The 12,330-nt window shown below is 37.5% G+C and overlaps 1 protein-coding gene across 12 annotated transcripts in view; it reads right to left on the reverse strand.

Moving 5' to 3' along the window:
* The window catches only part of TASP1 (taspase 1), a 303,516-nt gene extending 295,821 nt beyond the window's left edge, over window positions 1-7,695 (reverse strand). For 11 of the 12 annotated variants that reach the window (XR_004301276.1, XR_004301274.1, XR_004301277.1 and 8 more), the window contains exon 1: window positions 7,652-7,695. The gene's annotated coding sequence lies outside the window, so the exon portion shown is untranslated. The other variant, XM_032420013.1, reaches the window with a different exon arrangement.
* Window positions 7,696-12,330: the final 4,635 nt, after the last annotated feature.

The following is a 12,330-nucleotide window of genomic DNA, read 5'->3' on the forward strand; positions in this document are numbered from 1 at the left end:
GATCTTCTGCCTTGTTTCTTAAATTCCACTTATGAGTGAGATCATATGATAATTGTCTTTCTCTGACTATTTCACTTAGCAATAATACCCTCTAGTTCCATCCACATCATTGCAAATAACAAGATTTCAAATTTTTGATGGCTGCATAATATTCCATTATTTTTATCTTTCATATTTCAGTTTTGTTTGGAGCTTGTTTTTTGGGGTTTAGTTTTGGTTCTTTTGCATTTTGTAAAATAGTCAACAATGGATTGAAAATTTTTTAAAGTTCGTCCTTTACACCAGAGATGGTCTGAGAAGCACTGCAATATGGCATTTTAACTGCTTTTAATTCTTGGTTAAAAAGAGTCCATTGAATTTTTATTATATAACACTTCATTTAAAGGACAAATAATTTTAAATCAAAATATATATATGCTCTTGTATTAAAATGTTAACATATATTCACAAATGCAGGAAGAAACTTTTGATTACAAAAGAGTGCTGATGTTGATTAAATAAAAGTGAACTGAAATACCTGCTTTTGTTTTTGTTTTGTGGTGGCAGCTGTCTTTCTAAGAATGGATCTTCTTCTAATGACTTCACAAGGATCTGCCTCAATTACTTTTATTTGACTTTTGGCTATTTGGTTATTTCTCTTTGGTTATTTGACTTTGAATACTATGTATTCATGTGTCATTGACAAAGGGGAAATGAAATGATTAGCAGTCCATCTGCCAGCCTATACATGCCATCACATCTGACCAGGCCATGAAATTAGCTTGGGCCCACTAGTCCCACAAACATAGGTTGAATGAAAACTCAGGCCTTGGAAAATTAAGAGTTTCAGTTAAAATGAAAAAATATCCAAGCATTATGGGTTATTAAACTTCAAGCTACTGACTCATTGTTATCAGATACATTTTTTCATAAATAAGAAACTGAAACATCTATATTTTACAATGAATAAGGTTGATGTAATAGGCATGTTCATGTATATGAGAGATTTAAAAACACTGCTTCCAGGCTTGTCTGAAAAAAATAAAATGTGCAAGATAAATTAATATGCTATTTCTTGAGCAATCTACCATCCCTCAGAGACTATCTGAAATATATTTATTTAGAATATCATGTCATCTCCATAAACTCCTCCAAAAATGTTGGCCCCCAAAGTTCTGCAGGACTGGGAAAGAAATTTATATAGACAGGCTATGCAATGTACAACTCTGGCCTCAACTCCCAGTGGTTAGTGGAATGTTTTGATTTCAATTAGAAATGAAGCAACTTCTACTCCAACATTAGTTTTTGTTTAAACCCATTAAAGGTCTGACCTACCTAATAAATAAAGAGTTCCAACAAATGACTAAAAATAAGACAACAAAGGGCAAATGGGCAAATCCCAGTTAACAGAAAAATTGTATAACAGTTTAAATAGATCAAAAGATGCTAAACCTCACTCAAAAGAAAGATACAAAATAAAACTACACCCAAATGCCATTTTTTAACTTGGGTTGACCAACATCAAAATGACACCACGTTTTGAGGCTATTGAGAAACAGGAGTTCTCATACACTGTTAACAGCAGCATAAGATGACAAAACTCAACAAGGGCAATCTGGCAAAATCAATCAAAATTACAAATGCACACTGAAGGATTATTTGTAATAGTAAAGATATGAACCAACAATATGTCTTGATGTAAGTGGTTAAAATAAAAGCAGCCACTGGAAAAAATGAGAATATTCTTGATATACATATATAGATTGACTAATCTTACAGATATATAAGTAAAAAAGGCACAGTACAGAAATACATGCAATGCCATATTTTGAGGGAGGGGAGAAAAAAATAATACAGCTAAGTATATATGCAAAGTACAAATCTGGAAGAATACGCCCAAAAATAATAGTGGTCACCCAAAGAAGATTTGAATGACTGATGGACAAAAGTGGAATGGAAATGTTATGGTTCATTGTTTATACTTTTCAATATTGAAAAATCTGAACATATTACTTTCCAAAAAAACTTTTTTTATTCATTTATTTATTTATGGAAACATGAAGTAACTAGCTAAATCCAAGTTCCAAAATAGAGCAAGCCTATGAGATCTCACTTAAAAACTTCAGTAAGAGGGAAAATACCATATGCTGAAGGTTCTCAACACTCATCCCACCTAGGGCAGGAATGGACAAAAACATAGCCAACCAACAATACTGGTCCAAAAAGTTTTTGTTTTTTCTGTTTTTGCTTTTGTTTTTCTGGATCTTGAATTTCTGAGGCCGCACGAACTACAGGTAATTAAAATTAAAAAAAAAAAATCATAGTATTTGATCTCTACAGTTCAGACTAAGGAGTAAAAAATAAATCATTACTGTAGATTAACATCAAATATCCCTAGGATTATTTTTTATCAAATTTGTACTCACTTCATTATTACAAATCATTATTTGAAATTGATGAAGCATACTTACATCAACATACTGATCTGCAAGAAAAATGTCTAACATTTCAGCTAAGCTTTGAGGTAACATTCAACACACAAGGTTTCCAATGAAATGAAATGTATAAGCATGTTATAGTTTTTACACAACAGAAAACAATTGTATAGCTCATTTTTGATAATGCCTTTATTTCTGAATAATATACTTGAAAATGGACATTTTGCAATTTACTACTAGTGATGATATTAAAATTCATTTTATTGTTTCTAAAACACTGGCAACTTGTCCATCCTCTGCAATAGCTGCATCAAAAATTAAACACAGAGTTAGCACATGACCCAGTGATTTCACTCGTAGGTATATACACCCAAGAGGACTAAACACATGTCCACACAAAAAAATTGTACATGGATGTTTATGGCAGAATTATTCATAATAGTCAAAAAGTGCTAACAACTCAAATGTCCATGAACCGATAATGGTTAAACAAAATGTGGTATATTCATACAACGGAACATTAACTAGCCATAAAAAAAAATAATAATAATTAAGTACTGATACATACTATGGCATGAATGAACCCTGAAAACAGTGAAAGAAGTCAGACATAAAAGGCCACATACTGTATGTTTCCATTTATGTGAAATATCCAGAGTAGGCAAATCTAAAGAGACAGAATGTAGATTAATTGTTGCCTTGGGCTGGGAAGCTAAAGGGGAATTGGAGAGTGACTGCTAATGGGGGCAGGCTTTCTTTTGGTGGCAATAAAAATGTTCTAAAATTGGTTGTGTGATGGTTGCACAATTCTGAATATACTAAATACCACTTAAAGTACACTTTAAGTGGATAAATTAATAAATTAATAAAGCTGTTTGGAAAAAAACAAATTTCCTGCTTCCCATAAACTGTATCTTTTCCCATAAGTGTATCTTTTCCAAGTTACCAAACCTAATGACCTTTTCTTACTCTGCTGCTTGCAACGTCTGTTATCTAGATGCCCCATCTTCTTGGCAAGTATGCCAATCTACCATCCCAGCTCTTTATGACCCCCCTGATCCTTCTCAACTTTGTCCTCTTACATGACTCCCTGTCCACAGGCCTATTTTCAAATGTCTCCTTCAGCAATTTCATCCACTGCCAACCTTTTAAAACAATCCTCTCTCAGTAAATCAGATTATTTGTAACTCTCTATCTTCTGTCTCTTGAGCTCTAGCCACAAGTCTCCAGGATAGCTTAGCTCAACCTGGATCCTCTTCATTCTTTTTCTTTCTCTTTTTTTTTTTATTATGTTATGTTAATCACCATACATCATTAGCTTTTGATGTAGTGTTCCATGATTTATTGTTTGCGTATAACACCCAGTGCTCCACTCAGTATGTGCCCTCTTTAATACCCATCACCAGGCTAACCCATCCCCCACACCCCTCCCCTCTAGAAACCTCAGTTTGTTTATCTACCCAAAACAATCTCATTTTTCCACAGAAATCTAGTTCTTTCCACATCACTCCTTATTTTTAATAGCACTAATCCCTTTCTAACTCACCTGGAAGTCATCTTGGACTGCACGCACTTTCCAAATCTTATAAATTTCTCCCTCAAGCATTTAACTTCCTTTTCCCTACTGCCTCGACCCTTATTCAGCTCACATACCGCTTAGCATGTTACAAAAACCATTTTAACTTTGCTCCCCAAATCCAGACTATTGTAAAACAACCAACTACAAAAGGCTGCCAAAATAAATCTCATAAAGGACAACTCCAATCAAAATGAACAGCATGCCAAAAGACATGAGCAGACAATACACGCAAGAGGAAATATAAACTGGATATCCAATATCAAGGAAAGAATATTCATAGAAATATAAACAAAAATGGAATCTTCCTAACTACCACTGTATTGCCACCATAAACTGATATAAGTAACCATTTTGAAAATGAATTTGTCAGGAAGTATCAAAATCCTTAAAATGTTTAATTTTGTATATACTATCTTTCCAGAGATAATCTATGTATGAACTAGTCCATACAAACACAAATAACAATAGTACCATGGATACCCCTAAGGAGAACTGGGAGAATGAGGGGCAAAATGAAAAGAAAAAGGTGATCTTCTCCTAATAGCCTTTTGCATTTTTTTTTTTTTAACCAGGTACTATCTACTAAACACAGATTTAAGTTAGCCATCTCTGAGACTAAGATGAATGCAAATTAACCTGATTAACAAGGTCAGAAGAGAAACTAAGAATAAAACATCGTTTTTGCTCCAGGGACTTTCAAGGCACTGATTTAAGGTCTAAATTTCAACCCCAGTTCTCTCAAAGACTTATTTTCCTACTGCATGTGATGACACTTTTTTTTTCTTTACACCATTTAGAAAATTATGACATGTCCTGTTTGCCCCTGGTGTTGAAGTTTTTCACTCTAGATTTACTTAGTCTCTTAGAAGCAGTCAAAGAATAGTTAAGTCAGGGAATCCATCCATCTTACAGCAAAAGGCTTTTATAGAAATCCAGCCCTTAAGCTATAGCAACTGATGAATAAAGAAGCATTCTGTTGCTCTTAACATCTTGACATTGAAGGTTTAATGCCTCATTCAGTGAGCTCCAAAACACACTCATTTCATCTTTGACCCAGTAATTTCACTTCGAGAACACCTTTTACCAAAATAACTTCAAAAACAGAAAAGCCTTATGCCTGTTATGCTGTGTTTAACACAGGATAATTTAGAAAAACAAAAATCTGGAAGTGACCTAAATGTCCAACGTAGAGAAATGGTTAAAAAAATGATAACCTATATTATTTATGGTCAACTGGTTTTCAACAAGGGTGCCAAGACCATTAAACAGGGAAAGGATAGGGGCGCAAGGGTGGCTCAGTCGGTTAGGCGTCCAACTCTTGATTTTGGCTCAGGTCATCTCAGAATTGTGAGATCAAGCTCCACGTCAGGCTCCTCACTGCGTGTGGAGCCTGTTTAAGATTCTCTCTCCCTTCTCCTCTGCCCCCCTTAAAAAAAAAAAATTAAATAGGGAAAGGATAGTCTTTTCAAAAAATGGTGCTGGAAAAAAACAGATAGGCACATACAAGGAATGAACCTGGATTCCTACCTATTCCTACCTACCTATTCCTTGATCCACATAGATCAAGAACTAAATGTAAGAGCTAAAACTGTAAAACTCTTAGGAAAAGATATAGTAGTAAATCTTCATAATCTTGGATTCGGCAATTGTTTTAGATATGATACCAAAAGCACAACCAATCAAAGAAAATATAAATTAGAATTCACCAAAAGTTTAAATGTTTGTACTTCAAAGAACACTATTCAAAAAAGTATAAAGAAACCCCACAAAATGAGAGAAAATGGAAAAAACACTGCAAACAGTACATGTGATAAGGGACTTGTATCCAGACTATATAAAGAACTCATACAATATCAAAGTTTTTAAAAATTCAATATAAAAATGAGCAAAGGAATTGGACTGACATTTCTCCAAAGATACACAAAGGGCTGATAAGCATAGGAAAAGATGCTCAACATTACCATCCAACAGGGAAATGGAAATCAAAAGCACCTGAGGTACCAACATCACAGCTATAACTCAACAGACAGATAATAAGTTTAACAAGGATATGGAGAAATCAGAACTCTCATATCCTGCTGGTGCAGGCCACTCTCGAAAACATCTGGCAGTTCCTCAAAAAGCTAAACAGAGTTACCATATGACCCAGCAATTCCACTCCTAGATATATATCTGAGAAATGTAAACATATCCACACAAAAACCTGTACATGGATGTTTACAGCAGAATTATTCATAATAGTAAAAAAGATTAAACAACTCAAATGTCCATTAACTGATGATGGATAAACAAAATGTGGCATATTCCTATAATGGAATATTATTCAGCCATAAAAAGGAATGAAGTACTGATACAAAATACAACATGGATGAACCTTAAAAACATGCTAAGTAAAAGAAGGCAGACACAAAAGGCCACATATTCTATGATTCCATTTACCAGAAACGTTCAGAATAGGAATATCTACAGACACAGAAGTAGATTAGTGGCTGCTAGGGACTGGGGGAACAAGGGGAGGGGAGTATCTAATTAGTGGTTGCCAAGGACTGGGGGATCAAATGGGAAGTGACTATGAGTACAGTTTCCTTTGGAGATGACGAAAATGTTCTGGAATTAGCGGTGATAGGTGCCCAACTTTATGAATATAGTAAAAACTACTGAAATTTACAATTTAAAAGGGTGGGTTTATGGTATGTGAATTATATCTTAATAAAAGATCAATCTATGCAATGGATGCCATGTACAAAAATTATACTTTTTGGTTATAATCATATTTTACACACACTATGATCATAAATAGGTTAAAATGCTATAAAATTAGAAAGAAAGGGATCAAAATGCTGGGTTGGTGAAATTACGGGTGATCTCTTTTTAATTATTCCTGCATTTTCCAGATATTCATTAATAAGCACGCACTGCGTTTTACAAATGGGTGGGGAGCTTTATTTAAAACAAACAAAAAAGGAAATTACTAAACTCCCGAGTGCATAAAAATTCCTTAGCTTAGTATTCAAGGATCTCAGTCACATGGTCCCGAAAATACCTTTTCATTTCCCCTCCCCTACAGAGGCGAGTCAAGTTACTCCCTCCTTCCGGAAACACGATGCCCTCTATTTCCAGGGCACCTCCAGCTCCTGTTTTCCACCCTCCTCTCCAGCTGCTCCTTCTCCATCTGCTTGGTCCTTTCCTCCTCCGCCTCCTGAGCAGTAAATGCTAATGTCCTGAGAGACTCTAACCAGGCCGCTAGCTATAACACCACGGGGCTGCTTTGACCCCAGCCGGCCACGCAGGACTAGGGCGCACACCCTCGGGGCTCTGCGAGCCTCCGACTCGTAGAACCCCGCAGCCCGCGACTGCGAAGTGAGTGAAGGACAGCGAGGACTGCCCGCACACAGACAGTCCCTTCCCCGTAGAGGGAATGAGACTGCCAAGCTGGAGCCAAGGCTTCGGGGACCCGCACGGGCGCCACGCGCGACCGAGGGGTCGAGGGACGTCCCGGATCCGCTCCTTCAGCACCGCCCCAGGCAGTGGGCATCCTGCGCGCCGCCCCCTCCCGGCCCCGAAGAGGATGTCCCAGCGAGCGTATGGGCCTGGACAGAGGCAGCGCCGCAGCGCCGGCAGCGGCGCGGACAGCGTGAGAAAGAGGGACACTCACCCGCGTCAGCCCCGAGCCCTCACAGCACCGGAAGTAGTCACCCGCCCGTTGCCAGGGTGAGGAAGCGGGGCTGACGTCAAGCTTTCCCATTGGGCATGCGCGTAGCCACGTGGCCGGAAGCATACGCCCACGCGGGGCTCTGACTCTGCCCACTGCTTCCGAATTCACCTGGCCGCTGAAGTTGCACGCAAACTTTACCTGGAGCCTAATTCTGAGCTGCGCAGGCGCCGTTGCTAGTCTATTCTCACGCAGACTCTTAATGAGCCGGCCTGTTGTGACTGTACGGATCCAAGTGATTGGCAGACGAGCGATATGGTACGAAATGAAGTTAAAGTAGCCGTGATTTATTGAGGTGTCACTTCAGAGCTTAATTTTTTTCCATTCTTGCAGCCCCCCCCCGATACAGTAGGGAAAACTAGAGCTCTGCCGGGATTCCATGTAGGAGGTGGGGGCCAGACCTGCCCTTGGGAGAATCAAAGTGTGGGTGGCCTTTCTTTTACCATCTAGCTTCTAAGATCAAGACCAGTAACAATGTAATCCCTTTGATGTTTCCTTGTAACTATTAACATGAGACCTTTAACAAATAACCAGTTTTAAACCTGTTTTAGAAACCAGAGATTGAAAGAAGTAAAGTAGTAGCTCTTAAGTATGGTCCCCAGATCAGAAGCTTAACATGACCTGGGCCCTCACTAGAGGTACAATTTAGGAAAAGATGTTCCACCTCACCGGGAAAAAAAAAAAAATTTTTTTTTAATTGCAGATAAAAATAGACAGCAGTCCTCTTCGATCTGATTATATAAAATTTTAAGACTGATACTATATCCTGTTAGAGAGGATTGAGAAAACATTCACTCTTGTTCATTGCTGGTGGAATAAAGATTTGCACAAATTTAGGGGGGACAATTTGATGGTCATCTACCACAATTTTAAATGTGCTTACCCTTTGACCCAGAAGATCCACTTTTAGGAGTCTGTCTATAATATTTCCATATGTGCACCAAGATATATATATACATATATATTCATGTAAAATATATTCATCAAATAATTTCTACGAGCTTGGCACAGCTCAAGGAAGTTTATTGAAGCATAGCTCATGTAGGAAAAAAGAAAAAAAAATTGGAAACTTGAATTTCTATCAATATGGACTAGTTAAGTTATAAAAAATGCAAGCGATATGATAATGCAACCATTTTTTAAGTACTCAGATGAAAAGCTATCAAACACATGATTAAAAAATCCAAAATAGGGCGCCTGGGTGGCTCAGTTGGTTAAGCGACTGCCTTCGGCTCAGGTCATGATCCTGGAGTCCCGGGATCGAGTCCCGCATCGGGCTCCCTGCTCGACGGGGAGTCTGCTTCTCCCTCTGACCCTCCTCCCTCTCATGTTCTTTGTCTCTCATTCTCTCTCTCTCAAATAAATAAATAAAATCTAAAAAAAAAAAAAAAAATCCAAAATAATATTCTACATCCCATTTATGTATGCATGTCTGTGTATTGTTATCTATATTTACATATATATACATAGACAGTATGTGGAAAATGGTTAAAAGATTATGTATCAATGAAGCTACTAATAGAAATAAGATTGGATTGAGTTAGGGGTGAAATCACTTTTATTATTTATATCAATAATGACAGAACAGTTAAAAATGCTGGATAAAATACAGCAAGTAACCTTGTGCTCAGCTAAAAGGAAATCCCCAGAGACCAAAAACAATGGAGAATCCAGAGTAGGATGCCAGTGCTGAAGGCTCATCTCTACTGAGAGCACTTACATATAGCAGGAGCCTAAGGTTTGGGTTTTTAAGCCCATAAGGTAACAAACAGATACACACAAAAACCTTTAGTAAGAACAGAAACAGGGGAGAGTGAACTTTGATCTCATAGGCTTCTGGTTTTGAAGTCATCAGATAAAGAATATAAAGTAAATATTTCTTAAATGTTTTTAAAAATAAGTGGAGAGTAGAAAAAAATAAGTGAGGGAGTAGAAAACCCAGCAAAGATTAAGAAAATACCAAAAAATTATCTGATAGAATTGAAAAATAAATAAATAAAAGATCTAGAAATACAAAATTGTTCATTAAAAAAAAAAAACCCACAGTAGATGAGTTAAACATTACTTAGACACAATTTGAAAAAAAATTAAGCAAATTGGAAGGTAGGTATAAAGAAATTACCCAGAATGAGGATCAGAGAGACAAAGAGATGGAAAGTATGGATGAGAATGTAATAGATGTGGAAGATAGAATGATAGGGATAGAATGTCTAATATACGTAACATTAAAATTCCAAGAACATAAAAAAAATGAAATGAACAAGGAAGAGGAAGTATTTTAAGGGATAATAGATATTATACAGAACTGATGAAAAACAGAAACTCTCAGATTCAGGAAGCTCATGAATCTCAAGCTGGATAAATAAAAGAAATCTAAACCTAGACACATTATACTGAAATTTTAGAAGATCAAAGACAAAAATATTTTAAAAGCAAGCAGAGACAAAACACCTACAAAGAAATGATTAGACTGAAAGGAGGTGTCACAGTTTGACAATTGAAAATAGAAGATGAAAATGGTATTTTTGAATTCCTGAAAAATATTTCCAAAGTACTGAAGAAATGTCAACCTAGAATTGTTTACTCAGCTAAACAAGCATTCAGGAATTAGAATGTACTGAGGATATTTTCAGATAAACCCAAACTGAGAAAATTTACCATGAACCAAAGTATTTATTAAGACTACAATGCAGGAGGAAGAAGGTAATTCCAGAAGAATTATTCAAGAAGAAATAGATGTTGACTTTAGGGACCCCAAGTTCTGAGCCTAAGATTCTCATGACAGGTTTACAGAGTTGTCTTTATTTCCACAGACTTAGTCTCTAATCCTCTGATATCTATGCTATTTACTTTTTATGGTAAAGGATTTGACATATCACCAGTAAGCACAGAATGTTCTATATTTGTAATAGGTCATCTTACTGTTTTTGGTATATGACAGCGCAGCAGATTATTTTCCTGAAATGGCTGCAACACAACATTGTCCACCTCACATGCTCCTTTGAATGATGAGACTTTGATACTCCTCCCATCTAGAGGTGTGTCTATCTATGTTCCCTACCTTTGAATCTGAGCCAACTTGTGAGTATAGCAGAAACCACACCAGGTGACTTCTAAGGAAGGTTGCAAAAGCACTGCAGGTTCTTTGCGATTCTCTCTTGCAATGCTTGCTTTTAAATCCCAGCCACCATGCCCTGGGGAAGTTCAAGCAGGCATATGGGAAAACCAAGTATAGATGTTGTGACCAACAGCTCCAGATAAGGTCCCAGCTGCAGGCACCACCAACAGCCAGACATGTAATTGAATGGGCCTTCAGAAGATTCCAGTCCTCAGCCATGGATTAACTTCCAGCCTTTGAGTCTTCCCAGCTTAGCAATCATGAGCAGAAACAAGCCATCTCCACTTGCTCTTTCCAAATTTTGATCATAATAATGCAGTAAAATAGCTTTGTTTTACATCACTAGGTTTACACTACTAGTAGTACTTGATCACAGGCTCCAACAACTGAGCCACAGTTCACCAGCTCTTATACTGAGGGTATCATGCCATGGCCCTGACACTGAAAGCCTAAGGAAAGCTATCAGTGACTAGGAGGATAACCACATGGTTCTGGACAACTCCATTGCCTCCAGTTCACCCACCTTATCCTCACTAACTAGTCATCTCTTCTCTCTGTTTTGCACTCTCCCACCATAGGTAACCTGGAGTTTTTTTCTTTATTTTTCTACCAGTGACTTCTAGGGGTGGAAGGGAAAGGTTATTACATGGTAATAGTAAGAGTAAGCATTTATTACATGACAGTAGTAACTGGAACAGATTTTGTTACCTGGAAGTGGATAAATACCATAACAAAACATAACAAAAGAACATAACAAGAGTAAAACATGTGGCATTGGCTTTGAGACTATGTGAAGCAGCAAGGGTGGGAGAGGATCCTAAAGGAGAATGTCAGAAATCTAAAAGGCCTTGAGGAGGCTGCACCAAACGCACAAAAGAAACTGAGGAAGATGTCGTTGAAAGCCAGAGAAAGGGGTCCCAATTACATACGACCAAAAAGTTCAGCCCAGGCTTTGGGGAGCAGATGCAAACCATCCCCAGGGTGCCCTGCTTAAATTCCTGACCCACAGAATCTATAAGCATAATAAAGTCATTGTCCTTTCATGTCATTGGATGTGGAGTGGTTTTTTACACAGCAATATTAAATGGAACAGGTAGAAATAGAAGAAAAGATGTTTGGATTTTTAAAATGCATAGATAGGGCGCCTGGGTGGCTCAGTTGGTTGGGCGACTGCCTTCGGCTCAGGTCATGATCCTGGAGTCCCGGGATCGAGTCCCGCATCGGGCTCCCTGCTCGGCAGGGAGTCTGCTTCTCCCTCTGACCCTCCTCCCTCTCATGCTCTCTGTCTCTCATTCTCTCTCTCGCAAATAAAAAAAATCTTTAAAAAAATAAAATAAAATAAAATAAAATGCATAGATAGCGCACTATGTTGTACATCTGAAACTAATGTAACATAGTGTGTCAACTATACTCAAATAAAAAATTATAAATAAGTAAATGAATGAATGAATTTAATTTAATTTGAATGCATAGATAGGCTCCCTTCCATTTCTTGGGCAACACT

This window comes from Phoca vitulina, unplaced genomic scaffold (assembly GCF_004348235.1).
Source record: "Phoca vitulina isolate PV1807 unplaced genomic scaffold, GSC_HSeal_1.0 scaffold22, whole genome shotgun sequence".
Taxonomy (NCBI): Eukaryota; Metazoa; Chordata; class Mammalia; order Carnivora; family Phocidae; genus Phoca; species Phoca vitulina.